Consider the following 14728-nt stretch of genomic DNA (forward strand, 5'->3'; position numbering starts at 1 on the left):
CTTTATCTGCCCCCGGGGCTGCTCATGGAGTAAACATACTAGGCTTGCAGTATATGCCAGAGAAATGGATGGCTCAAATTCAGCAGCCTTCTTTGCTTGCCTACAGAAAGGCAATTTTGAGCACAATAGTGAATTTCAACAAAATGTGGTACTGGCAGTGTCTCCAACTGCCAAAAACCGACCAATCTCTTCCTTAAAACCTTGCCCTTATACTTGAGGCAGCAAAGAAATTGAATTAAGCAGAAATGTAGACTGCTTTTGCTTTTATCAAGGTTATTTGGTTATGCCAGGTAAGTGAGTAACATACTGCAATTGTTCTTCACCCTGTTAGTGTATTCCTTAGAAAACTCAGGTTATTTATTTTTGCCCTTTGCCTCCTACTCACTAGGTCAGGGTTAACAGGGAAGAAGAATGTAATCCCTCTATTCCATTTCCTTGAGTTTTTTTCCTTTACTCTAGAGTATAGTTCATGAAATCTTAGCATACTTGTTTTTGTGATTCCCACAGTGTCCTTCACCTTGCTCCTGACTTCCCAAAATGGAGGGAAAGAAACTAGAAGAACAACCTGACCGCACTGGCTAGCATCTCCTGCTGCCAGAGGCCAGTACTTTTCTCCAGGCCCCTGGCTGATTACTGTTTTCTGGAACTGAGGCAAGGCTAGGTGACCTGTAACTTAACAGAAGGATCTTTTTCTTTGTTCCTCTCAAAGGGAATGCAGCCCCCGCCACTTTTAAGCCTGGAATGTACAGTTACAGTAAAATGTTAAACTGTTTCATTTTGTTACAGCCTCTGCTGTTTCTGCTTTGGGTTCCTCTGGTGTTTAGTGCTTAGGTTGCCTGACACTTCCTTTACCTTTTCAGGGAAGTCTAGACTGTTGAGATCCCTACTTACAGGGTCAGACTCACGGACCAGACCTTCCACAGTTCCTATGTACAAAACTTTAAGACAAGCGCATCTAAAAACAGCAAGGCAGAATGCTGCCACAATCATGAGCGGGCAAGTGGCACAGTAGCCCCACTCCAGGAGCTGTGGACTTTACACCTAAACCTTATCATGTTTGGCTACAGTGACTGCAAGATGGCACCCATCACCTCCCTCACCTCTGCTGCTAACCTTGTGTGTCTCTCCTTGAGGACCTGCTCACTTGCCATAGCCCAGCCCTCATTTCGACAATGTCCCACATGCCACCAGGGCAGTCTTTCTCAACCTGCCCCTGTCTTCTTATGTGTTAAATGTTACATTCTCTTCTCATCCCCAACAACTGCAGACCAATGTCTTCAAGGAAAAAAAAAACTATTGACTTAAAAACCAACAAACAGGCATTCACTAAGAACACCTTAAGAGTTTGGGGGAAAGCTAAATAACTTTGTCAAATATTTGCTACCTATGAACTGGTGTTTACTGGCCCCCACCCCTAGTAACAGGTTTTCCATCATACTGAAAAACCTGTACCTTCTCATGAAGCAAAATAGCAAATACTGTGACTGTGTTCCCAAAACACAGGTGAGGGGCCCAGAAAGGGGACACAGCACATTTACTTCTCACACTATGAATTCTAACACTGCAATCTATTCTGATGTCACCTTAGATCAGTCACTTAATTCCAACTGCTGCAGAAGGAAGTAACCAGGGAGCCACAGTTGGCAGAGAACCCAAGAATGAACTGTTATTGTGGCTGACTTCAGAGAAGGAATTTTTCAGACCACATCTAAAAGCCCCACAAATCACCACCCAGGTCAAATTACTCCAGACTCAAAGGTTTCATTAACCACTTCCATCACTCTGTTCAAACCCCTTCTCTGCTGTATGTGTGTGGGGGGGGGGGTACTAAACGCTGACTCTGTCCTCTCTAGGGTGATCTTATAAAATATTGGTTAGAATCTTGCACCTTAGATATGAAAACTGCAATAATATAGTCTACTTTAGAATCTCCACAAAGATTGGATCATACTAAGCACATACCAAGCACAGAGGCTTGGTTCTAGTACATCTTACACTATCAAACCACAAGAGATATTATTAACAACATAGGCACATTAAAATGCTTACGATTTTTAATGGACTAACTCTTGGGAAGGAAGCGAGAAAAGGAAGAAGCAAAGCTCTGTCCACAGTGGTGCAGTTCTGGGTCTGTGCTCCCGGCCCCAGAGCACACATGTCAATATCTCAGTCCCAGGCCCCTGCTGCAGAAGGTGCCACAGCCCTACCCTGAGCTCTCCGGAGGTAGCATGCTCAAGATGGAGATACAAGCAGCTGATGCAATCACCTTCCTGGAGGCTGAAGCCTTTAAGGGACGAGGCTGGCAGGAATAGGGTTAGGAGCTGCCCAGCACACTATGTTTTGAGTCCAGGAAAATTCTGACACTACAAAGAAGAAAGCAGGTGGACCTGGAAGGTACCCAACCAGTCTTCCCGCCTTTCCCCATCTTTGCTTTCTAGTCCTTTATCTGAATCTGTATTGTTTACATTTCTTCTTCTTTTCGCTTGACTCAACATAACTGAGTTGCATTACTTTAAAAGGCAAAATTGACGCTGTTTTGCTTCCTTCAGAAATCTCCAGGCCTGTTCACAATGGATCTCACACTGTAGCTTCAAGAACCCTTCTGCCTCTGCCTCCCTGGTGGCTGGGATTACAAGTGTGTCCCTCCCAGCCAGCTCTCTCTACTCACAAGTATGAATCTACACATAGTAGTTATTCTTTGGGGAAGAAGGAAACTGAATGATGAGATCTCTACATTGTGACTGTCACCATGGCCACTCCTGTCCTTTGGGTTAAGGACTCACACCCCTGCATGACCTACAGAGCCATGGCCCAGTGTTTCCACCCCTCTCTGGAAGGCAGCCTGTCTAGTCTTGCTCTTCTAACCTGACTTCACCTAAGGAGCTGATCCGCTCTGATGGAGAACACTGTGCTAAAGGACTTGTGCAAAGTGCCTGCCTGTGTGTGCCCTGCTCAGACGCCTTGCTTCTTACTGTGGGATGCAATCTTGGGAAACGCACAAAGCCAAGTGATCCTGCAGCAGATTAGATGTTTCTGGGAACCTGACCTGACCTTCCCCAACTTCCCTCCTCCCTGCCATTTATCAGCACATCCCAAGTCACTTTTAGAATTCAAAAAATAAAAAAAGATCAAAACAAAAGCATGTTTTTGATACCTGTTGAAATATATTGTTACCGTCAGGTGGGTTTTATTCTCTTCAGGGTGTGCTAAAGGAAGGTGGTTCTAAGTCAAATTTACTGTCCATTCCCCTCACTAAACAACAAACTGTTTTTAAGGTAATCTGGTAAAAATTCAATAAAAGTTTGTCAAATATATTTGTATATATACATATATATTTGATGTGTGTGTATGTATGTATGTATGTATGTGTGTATGTATGTATGTATGTACGTATGTATGTATGTATGTGTGTATGTATGTATGTATGTGGTGATAGTAAATAAGGGCCTGTGAAATGATTGTCACCAAGTAGTAACTTTCTGGCATGACTAACTGCTACTCTCTGAGGTGGGCAGATCAAAACTGAGTTGCTAAGGATCATAGCAATTAAATGACAATCAGTAAGAATCCTGGAGCTCCTTTGTATCAGAAGCTGACAGTGTTTGGCACACAGAAATGCTTTGCATACTTTTATTCAGTTTATAATGAATACTTATAAATATTCATCTATTCATCCATTTATTTAGTGTGTGTCCATGAGCTCAGATGACATGCCACATGTGGAGGTGAGAGGCTTTCCTTTGCAGAGTCAGGTTTTCTCCTTCCACTTTTTATATGAGTTCTGGGGATTGAACTTAGGTCACCAGGTACTTTGATCCACTGAGCTGTTTTGCCAATACCCTAAATATTGTGTGTGTGTGTTGTTTAAAATAATATATATTGTATCTTTTCTTGGGGCTCAGAAGTGACCCAATGTGCTAGGAATGCACAGATTAAAAGCTTGGAGATGGAGGAAAGGGAAAGGCAGATGGAGAACATCAGGTCACAGTTACAGAAGGAAAAGGCAGGGCTCCTAGAGCGATGGTGGATGGTGACAGACCACTTGAAAAGCAGGAAGGAAGAACTGTGAATGTTTTCACCATAAAGAAATGCAAACTAGGAAAGACATGTCAAAACTGATTTAAATGTTACAAAATGTATACATGTGGTAACATAGTCATGGTACACCCCCACAAATATGTAAAACTTTTTCATTTGTACATATTTGTTTCAACATTAATTTCAACTAAAAAGTTAATACATCAAAGAGAAACCATCTCTATATCCCAGCCTACACTTCTGGTGGAAGCCTCCTGAACCCCAGATTGGGGCCTAGCCCGGTTGTCATCAGAGAGTCTTCATACAGCATCCGATGGAAACTGATGTAGAGACCCACAGTCAAACATTAGGCCAAGCTTGGGGAATCCAGCTGAAAAGAGGGAGGAAGAATTACGAGGGCCAGAGGGGACAGGACATCACAAGAAAACCCATAGAGCTCAGAGTCTGAACCAACAACCAGGGAGCCTGCATGGGACCGACCTAGGCCCTCTGCATGTAAGTGCCAGCTGTGTAGCCTGGTCCTCTTGTGGGGCTCCTAACAGCAGGACAGGGGCAGTCTTGGACTCATTTGTGGCTTTTGGGACCCTACTCCTCATACTGCCCAGCCTTAACACAAGGGGAGGCACTTAGTCTCACTGCAACTTGATATGCCATGTTTTGTTGATATGCACGGGAGGCCAGCCCTTTCCTGAACAGAAACAGCAGAGAAAGAGTGGATGGGGGAGGGACTAGGTGGAGAGGAAGGAGGGGAAACTGCAGTAGGGATATAAAATAAATTAATTAATTTTAAAAACACTTGATTCTTCTTAGGGAAGGGAACCAAAGTCACATCATAAAAGTCATCAGATGGAGGTGATCCTTGGAATAGTATAATAAGAACAGACTGATCCACCAACATACAGTACATGATTTACTCTGCTTCCAAGTGATCGTTTTAAAACTCAAAACTGGCCGGGTGGTGGTGGCACACGCACACACTTTTAATCCCAGCACTCGGGAGGCAGAGGCAGGCGGATCTCTGTGAGTTCGAGGCCAGCCTGGGTTACAGAGTGAGTTCCAGGAAAGGTGCAAAGCTACACAGAGAAACCCTGTCTCGGGGGGGGGAAAAAAAAACAAACCTCAAAACTGATTAAGCTAAAACCTTTGCATTCCACATAGCCACAAAAGAGCTCCAAAGGTTTTAATATACATCAAGGCATCTTGGTTTGACCTCTGCCAGTGCCTGGCTGTGTACCTTAGCTCGTGCCCATCAACATTTGATGCGTGAGGCTTGGCCTATGAAGTCCCCCTTTCTTCATTCTGACCTCCTCACGATCCATCATCTTTTGGGGGTGTCTAATCAATGTCTTGCCAATGTATTACCTTATATCTAAAGGTTTGGACAAACACCTGCAATGCTTAGTTAAATCCACAAAGAACAGTTGCTACATGAAGTCCAGAGATGCACAGCACGCCACTCCATGCAGAGGATCACCCAAGGAGGAGGAAAGGGGAACAGAGGAGCCATTCCCACAACTCAGGTCGGGGCTAAGGCAGGGTTTCCCTGCTTCTAGATTGGACATTTGGTTATAGAAGCAGAAAGGAGGGTCACATGAACACTTTCATCAGGAAATGATTGTTGGCTCTCACCAACACAGGGAAGAGTAGTTTAGTTGGGGTCCAGAAGCAAGAAGAAGGTGAAGGAATGTCTGGACCTGCAGCCTCTAAAGGCCTTCTATTCTAAGCAATCTTCCAGGACTTCATTTTCTTCTCAGACTTGAGCGCTGGCAAATGAATTGTCCTTGGGTGTGGTGTCATGTGTTGGTCAACCTCGACTCTAGATGGAGATAAGATATACAACCTGCCTGCACTACCAAGTTCCAGGACAGCCTGGGATGCACACTTAGACCCATGGATATCCATGCAGGCAAACACTCATATACATATAATACAAATAAGTAAATATTTTAAAAAAGAAAAATTGAAAAGAATGAAAAAGAAGAAGACAGGGACTGAATTTGAGAAGGACAACTTCAATTTATGGTCATTTGGGCACAAATAAGGGACTGAGTAAGATAAACTATAGGCACTCTTCCGGCTCTAAAATTATATGATTCTATAACAATATAGCTTTTATATTGAGGGATATCAGAAGAGCAAATGAAACCCAAACTTTAACCTGTCAACCTACAGATAGCCTCCTACTAGAACTAAAATTAGTCATCACATGATAGAGGTCCCTTTGTCCGAGTCCTTTGCCTTAGGCAGGTGAAAAATAGAAAAGCTAGTTCATTGTCAGTTAAAGAACACCAGGAGACTTCTTAGGGACTGAGAACAGTTCCCTTCTCCTTAAATTATCCTACATTATTAATACACCAACATAGCATGCTTTAACAAACTAAATATATAACCGTAACAAAAGGAAGCATTGTAGCTGGGCAGTGGTGGCACACACCTTTAATCCCAGAACTTGGGAGGCAGAGCAAAGCAGATCTCTGTGAGTTCAAGGCCAGCCTGGTCTACAGAGCGAGATCCAGGACTGGCACCAAAACTACACAGAGAAACCCTGTCTGGAAAAAACAAAAAGACCAAAAAAAAAAAAAAAAAAGGAAGCAGGGGGGGGGGGGGGGGGGGGGGAGGGGAGGCTGAAAATGTGAAAAAAGAAGAAACTTCAAGAAAGGGATATAAATACATATTTAAAAACAAGGCAATGAAGAGATAACAACCATGCCTGTTTTTCAGGACAGGAAGAAGAGAACAATCCTCAGAAAATGCCCCTGCCCATCTTGCTCCACACCCTAGCTCTGTGATGACCCCAGAAGACTGACCCACAGGCTGACAGTAAGCTGGTTTTACGGAACTACAGTCTCCATTACATGCATGGGCCAGGAATCTTCTGCCCTCCAGCACAGTTGAACAGTACTCACTTTTAGAGGAGGGCTGCTTTGTTAGTAGAGGGGGCACAAAACTATAACTTTATGATAGTTTCTTTCCCTCCTATTAAATGTTTATTAAAGTAATGCAAAGATACATGGACAAACTGAATGCTTTCCTGCTTCTGAAAAGCTCATGAATGTGGGGTTGGGCAGTGGAATCTTATCTTTCTTTCATGGTCCCCCCTTTAAGGGGTCTCCCTTTAGGCTTTGGCCTCTCTATCCCATTTCCCCCAACTACCCCCCATCCTGTCTCTTCCCAGAGACACATTCTATTTGCCTCTCCAGTAATTCTATTACTCAACTTTCTTATTTAAAAAAAAAAAAAAAAAAAAACCTACTTTTTTGCTTAACAGGGAGATTAGACTCAAAGCCTCATATCCCAAGGATTAGAAGGATTTGTTTGAGCCCTAGACTGAAATTTGTCCACATGGAATTAGCCAAAATCTCAGAGTGCTGAAAGTTAAGGGAGCAACATCATGGGAACACTGAAGAACAAAGCAGAGGTGCCCACCACGAAGGCCAGGCGCAGGGATAGGGCTGTAGCACAGCACGGCCGGGGACACAAGACTCCAAAGCAAAGGCCAGGGAAGTCCATCCTCAACCTGCACTATGATCATGTTCATCACTGTCTGCTGATGCAGAGAGAAAGACTTGAGGAAGCCACGGATCCCACCAGGATCACCTGAGCTTCTGCCTTCAAGTCCTTTAATGTACAGAATGCAAAGATGCCGTTCAGGTCATTGTCAAGATTGCTGACTTTCTGCAGTGTGTTTTCAATTAAGTAAATAAAATGTGGTAATTAAATCAAGATTGCATAATATGTTTTTGATTTGTAATCTCATTTAAATTAATTAACTGACTCAATCCTTGTTTAGTTTTTAAACTGGCCTAGTTATGGAAAGAGTCCCCGGGAGCAAATCCAGTTTTCTATCTTTAAAAACAAGGCAGAGCAATCTGGCATACTTAAAAATCAAGTTGAACGCACCAGCATAATGTAAACACAGAGGCGAGAGTGCTAGTGTGGAGAGGGGGGAGATCTATGGCATGATGTTGACCGAAAAAAAAAAAAAATAGTCCTCACACTGCAGAGAAATAAACTAAAACATTATTTATTCAAAACATTTCTTTCTCAATTTTATGAAGATTGCATGTTTGTTGGAAGCAAAACGTTTCCAGCTGTATTTTAAGTTTCTGAAGAGACTTGTACAATTTATAATCTTTCAGAAATGCTGCCTGTATCTGACAATACTCCATGAACATGCCACTGGGTACTTCAAGGAACAATTCACCAGTGTGGCTTGCCACAGAAAACTAATGGAGTCCTCTCCAGAAGCCTGGCCAGATCCAGGGAGGGCTGAGATGGCTGTACTCACTTCCACCTTGGAGACAGCTTGGATTTCAGCGATAGTGTATAATCCATTCTCCCCCTCTTGGTAGCCAGGAAGCTTGCATTTTGAGAGAGGCATGTGGAGCAAACTGAAAATGAAAAGTAGAATGGCCCAAGACTCAAAGGCAAAATCGTGGAGGAGAATTTAAAACTGGATGAAGAATTTCAGTAGAGAGCAAATCAATATTTATGTCTTTGGTCTGAAATTCTGTTAAGAAGAGCGTGTGGAAAAATAAATGCTGCTTTCCCTGGAGTGTCTGTCAGTGTTTGTCCCCTGCCTGGCAGAGGCTCACATGCCTGCTTTATGTCCTCAGCTTTTCCTGCATTATTCTAAATCATACACATCACACTCTGCCTACAACTGTCCCTTCTGTGTGCTACGCCATTCCTTGTATTTTCCCCAGACTTAGTATCATTCATCTAGGTTAAAGCCAAACCAACACAGGGCTTTCTAATGCTTCACCAATTATCTTTGTTCCCTGGGCAGGACATGTTCCCCCATACTGGCCTGAGTCCGGACTCCTACCTTCCTCGGCCATCTGGACTCTGACCCTAAGCAAACCACTGCACACCAGACTCGGCTTTCATCTTGCCCACTAATGTAAAACTGGATAAAAAGTCGGCAGTGGTTCATGCCTGTAATTCTAGTACTTGGGAGGCTGAGGCAGGAGGATTGCTGAGAGTCTGAGGTTACTTGAATCACATAGAGTTTGTCAAGGTCAACCTGAGATACAAAGTGAGTCCTTATCTCACGAACAAAAAGGCCAAACTAACAAAAACAACACTGGCTAAAAGAGACGTAAGGGTTCAGGCTAGACTGGTTCTAAAGGGAGTAGAAAAGCGGTGGAGGAGGCGTGGCAGGATACTTCCAGACACAATGAGAAAAGCTACAACATTCCTAAACACGTACATTACGTTTTAGTTACTATCTGCCCCCCCCCATAAAACTGCACATGATAAGTCTTCCTGTTTTCCCTCCAGACTCCTGCCAATCACAGTAATGAAGGATGGGGTCAGTGTCCATCCATCCTGCCACATTTTATATCCATGGGATCAAGAGCCATCTTAGTTTTATTTTCAGCTGAGCACAGTTTTTGGAACACAGTAGGTGCTCAGTCATATCTTTTGAATGAACAGCTACAATCCTCTTGGAAACAAGATGATAGCTGGTAATGCTTGAACATTTTGGAATACTAATTATGGAGTCATTAATAATCATAACTTCGGGCTGTTTTGTTACCTACATATATTTGTCTGCAACTTCTCTACAAGTACATATAGCAATTAGCTCACTCAATGATTCCAAACTCCTAGTCTATCTTTTTCAGTGCTTATTATAGGCATGTTTTCTAGAAAATTCTTTATTTGAATAAAAATGTCTCCTGTGGTAAGCCTAGAAATCAGAAAGGCCTGGTGACCCAATCATTAATCCCAATACAGAGACAGAGACAAGCAGATCTCTGAGCAGGAAGCCAGCCAGGACTATACTGTGAAACCTTGTCTTTCAAAGAAAGGTTTTGCCAAGTCATTAAAATATTTATGTTTAAATCATTATATGAGCTTATAGGAAAAAATGATAGGCTTACATATCATATATTAGGTATGTGTGGTTAATTACCTATCTTTGCTTATTATTATATCATAGAACTTGGAATTACTGATCAGATGGGATATATATATCTCTGAGGGTGCCAACAATGACGTGAACAGTAGAGCAGGCTGAGAAGAACAGATTTCTACAGAAGGTGAAGGAGGTTCTGTCCATGCATCACCTCTTTCTGTTTCTGACACACCTTTATCATAATAACAGAGGAAGGAACCAGAAAAGTCCCTTGTGACCAGGAACCCTGCTGATTGCAGCAGATAACAGCTTAAATGTTCCAACAGTTCCTTGATAAGTGGTTCAAGGAACTTCTGCCCCTGTTTTCTGGGCAGAACCTAATTTACCAGGAAAGCAACTTGAATAGCATATCATGGAACTAACATTTTTTTAAAAGTAAAAGACACAGAAGGAAAGGAGAAAATTAACTCCTGTTGCAAATCAAGGCTGCATGAAAGGAATGTCACTAAATTATATTGAAAATAAAAAAAAAAAAGCTCACTTAAATTTTCCTTCCTTTTTAAAGGAATATCAAGATTATTCTAGTCAAAGGAATGTTTAAAAGAACTATAAAATGTTTACAATCTGAAGTTACAATGTAAGTTTACAAACTACTTCATAAAACATGAAGATTTATTATAAATATGAGATAACAATATTTCAAACTATTATTTTAATAAGTGGTTTCAAATACAGATAACTCTGAGAATGGTAAATTGCCTTTTTATAAGCCCACAGTGGAATGAATCTACACTGGTTGCTCGGGAGATGTAAAAAAAAACATCTATGAGGAAAGGAACGCCCACTATCACAGCCATTTTAAAGAAAGAGGCCAAAAGAACCTGTATGAATGCAAGAAACTGTGAAATGCTCAGAATCCCTCCCATTTTATCTTTAATTGAGATTCAAATTGCCTCTTCATAATTCAACTCTATAAGCTAAATCCAAAAATATATAAAGAAAATAAGTATCTGCAAAATTTCCATCCATATGTCTTAACCCTGAAGATACCAGACTTTCAAACGTCAATGACTTCCAGATGTGACAAAGTTTAACACAGAATAACTTTCAGCTCTTTAGAACAGACTTATCTACCATACTTATAAAACAATCATGGCTAGTGTTCTTACTTCTCCAAACTGATTATCATGCTACCCTTTTAAAACTGACACTGCCTTCCAACCCAAAGAAGAAGGGGGGGGGGGGGGAGAAGGAGGGAGGAGGAGGAAGTGGAGGAGAAGGGAAAGAGGAGGAGGAGGAGGAGGAGGAGGAGGAGGAGGAGGAGGAGGAGGAGGAGGAGATCATCCAACCCACAGAAAGTCATAAAGGAACCCAGAAAACCGCATTGTTATTTGCCAGTTACAGATAGCACACAGGCAGCAGACAGTGGTCCCTTGCAGACTCTTGGTCCCTCCTCCTAATGATCTCAAAGTCTTTGTTTCAGCTTTGACAACAAAAAAATTGCAGCCCATCGCAGGTTGGTTCTTGTTTCAAAGAGATTTAGGTTCTGGAATCAATTAGGGAAAACCGAATTCTTTTTTGAAAAGATTAAAATTTTATATTAATCAACAAGATCATCTGTGGAAATTTTTTAAAGGGACTATTCAATCCTGTATTAGGTAGAATAAAAACACTAAGTGATCCAATTCTAACAAAGAAAATAGGTGTGAGAGCTTCCTGGTTTCCTCAGATTGTTTTTCTTCTCGAGTACCCCCCTCCCCACCGGACCCCAAAGAGAACCACCAAAGAATGGCAACTGGTCATCAGGCCCCGCCCACCCCTACTCCCTCCCTTTCTGAGTCTGCCTTGCCCAATCCTCTTACTTGACTTTAGACAGGTCCATCAGCTGGGAGCAATGGCAGGACCAAAGAAAAGCGTAAACGCTTCTTGTTTCTGGCGTGGTTCTCTGTATGCCTCATATGCCTCCATATGAAGTGGTTTGCTTTCCTTTTACAGATTCAAGCTACCGCTGGGTAGGGTCTTTCCTCTGTGCATCTATTCCTCCAAACAGCTCTACTCAAGGATTCTAGAAACAGTAGCACTTCTCTTGCTCCCTCTGCTTGCTGACGATGGTGGTGGGCTGCTGTCTAGGATGCCTTACACGTTTGGCTTTCAGCTCTTCTAATGTTTTTTGCAATTGGTCCCTTCTATGAAATTTCTTCTACTGAACAGCCTGGGAGGAGTTCTGTTTGTCTTAGCTAACAACAGCAAGTACTTTTTGAAGTCTGACATTTTTATAATTCTAGCACCGATGCCAGGCAACGGACTTAGTCAATATAAGTCAGACTAAATATAATGTCACTTGGAATACTTGAACATTCACGATTATCCCAAAAATAATGAAAAGGCACTATTCTGTCATAAGCATGACTCTTATACACCAAAGCCTTTTGTGCCCCATGCTATTGATATTTAAAAATAATAAAAAATTTTCAAAATCAAGTTCAAAATACAGTCTTCTGGGACACTTTTTAGTAACCCCAAACATCCACTTCCACTTATTCTTCTTTTTACTGTGGTACAAGCTTTCTCTCCAATGATTAATAAAGTCTCTCTGCTTGCATGCTGTTCCTTTACACACAACTACATGTCTTTTGGAAAACTTAGGAGCTTGATAAATTTTTATATAATGTTATGCAGTTGCATTTCCATGACCTTATACTTCTCTCAGTCATTTGAGACTTTCACCATAACCAGGTTTTATTTTATAGATGTCAGGGATAGGTTTTTTGTTTTGTTATGTTTTGTTTTGTTTTATTTTGTTTTGTTTTGTTATCAACTTGATAGAAGCTATAGCCTTTGAGAAGAGGCAACCCTCAATTGAGAAAATATCCCAACTAGATTGGCCAGTGGGCAAGCCTGTGGTACATTTTCTTAACTCATGATTGATGGATTGATGTAGGAGAGCCCAGATCATATAGTGGGTGGTGCTATCCTTGGGCTAGTTGGTCCTGAGTGCTGTAAAGAAAGTAGGCTGAGCAAGCCATGGAAAGCAAGCCAGCAAGCAGCACCCCTCCATGGTCTCTGCTCCTGCTTCCAGGTTCCTGCCCTACTTAGGTTCCTGCCTGCCCTGATGTCTCTCAGTGATGGACTATTTCCTTGAAGTATGAGATGAAATAAACCCTTTCCTCCCCAAATTGCTTTTGGTCATGGTGTTTTACCACAGCAAGGGAAACCCTCACTAAAACAATGCCTCCTTTGACCAATATCACCCAAGTTTGTGAGAGTTATCACTGAACAGCGTGTGGAGACTTTATCCACTGAAAACTCATGTTTAGTGGGAGCTGGAGAGATGGCTCAACAATTAAGAGCATGTGCTGCTCTTCCACAGCACCCAAGTTCATGTCCCAGAACCCACATCATGTGGCTCACAAGCACGTGTACATAATTCCAGCTCCAGGGAATCCAATACCCTCTTCTGGACTTGACCAGCACCTGTACTCACTTGTGAACCAATCCTCACCAGCACCACACATACATGTATATACAGGCAAAAAGGAAAACGAACCTTTTTTAAAGAAAAATTATGTGTACTCAATTATTTTGAATTTGATTCTAAGTTCTATTTTAATCAACCTGAGCAATTGTATGACAAAAATTTATAAATTTAACTAAAAAAATATTTATTGAAAAAAGAAAATGGGAGTATAGTCTAACTAGACACAAAATGGCCACAAAGGACATTAAGCAACAACATCCACTTTTTTCGTCTATCGTCTCCCTGTTTATGCAGGTGAGAAAGTTGTAGATTTACAGAGAAACTAAAATACAATCTCAACAATGCAGACACAGACATAATGCAAAAGCACAAGGAACCACAAGTGGGGATGGCCCAGGACTTTCCCTGGTAAAGAGGTCTGGGCACGGGCAGCCCAATAATGTCAGGAGGAACGTGGGTCTAAAACTTAACCATCTTTAAATTACACACATAACAGATGAAAGCTAAACTTTCATTGTAAGTTACAATTTTGAAAGACAGCAGAAAGAAACAATAAGTCACCCCAATTCTTCCTTTGGATTCTCTATGCTGGGAAGGGCCCTAAGTCACAAGGTGTATACATGGACTGATCAAACAAAGAGGTACTTACCTCCAAATTCATACAACTTATTTGAGGATTTTGCTAAGAAGCCAAAAATCTACATCTGCTTTACATATACCATAGCAGACAGAACAAAATGGGACTGAAATATGATAGGGAGATGTTTGTTTGTTTGTTTGTTTGTTTGTTTGAATCGGAGATGTGGGATGCCTCCTCTCCACCTCCCTTCTTCTCTGTCTCTGATGTCCACAGTCACTCTCAGTTCCGATTCACTTTGACCTCTAACCTCAAAGGGCATCTCATTACCTGGGTCTGCCTAAGAGAGCACACGTTGGCTATCAACGCCAATGAAGGCCCTAGAGAGGGTAGCTGGAGGTCTCTCTGCTCAAGAATAGGATTGCGGCAATTAACTTCACTTCATAAGAGTGATCAGCTGTGAATGAGGCAAAGGGCTTTGTAGACCACTGACCAATGAGCAAGGCAAGATTTAACCTAGTAAAGGTAAAAACATCTCCGACTCCCACCCAGCAGCCTGCAGAGCCCTTCCCCACCCTAGCCCCATGATGAACTTCTTCCTTCGTCACCTTGTTGAAGTTTCCTAATTCTCGGCAAACTCAGTATATTAAGAATAGACAATGACATACAACGTGAGAAAGTCTGGATAAATTTTCAAAGACATAAAACAGAAGTAATCTCAAAGAAGATGATTGGAAGTCTAAACTACAAATGATGAAACTGTCACTGTGCT

General features: G+C 41.9%; 1 protein-coding gene across 5 annotated transcripts in view; it reads right to left on the bottom strand.

Annotated features, from left to right (window-relative positions):
• Positions 1 to 14728, bottom strand: part of Nfib (nuclear factor I B) — a 216241-nt gene that overhangs the window by 91029 nt on the left and 110484 nt on the right. The window lies entirely within an intron of this gene.

This window comes from Onychomys torridus, chromosome 2, assembly GCF_903995425.1.
Source record: "Onychomys torridus chromosome 2, mOncTor1.1, whole genome shotgun sequence".
Classification (NCBI taxonomy): domain Eukaryota; kingdom Metazoa; phylum Chordata; class Mammalia; order Rodentia; family Cricetidae; genus Onychomys; species Onychomys torridus.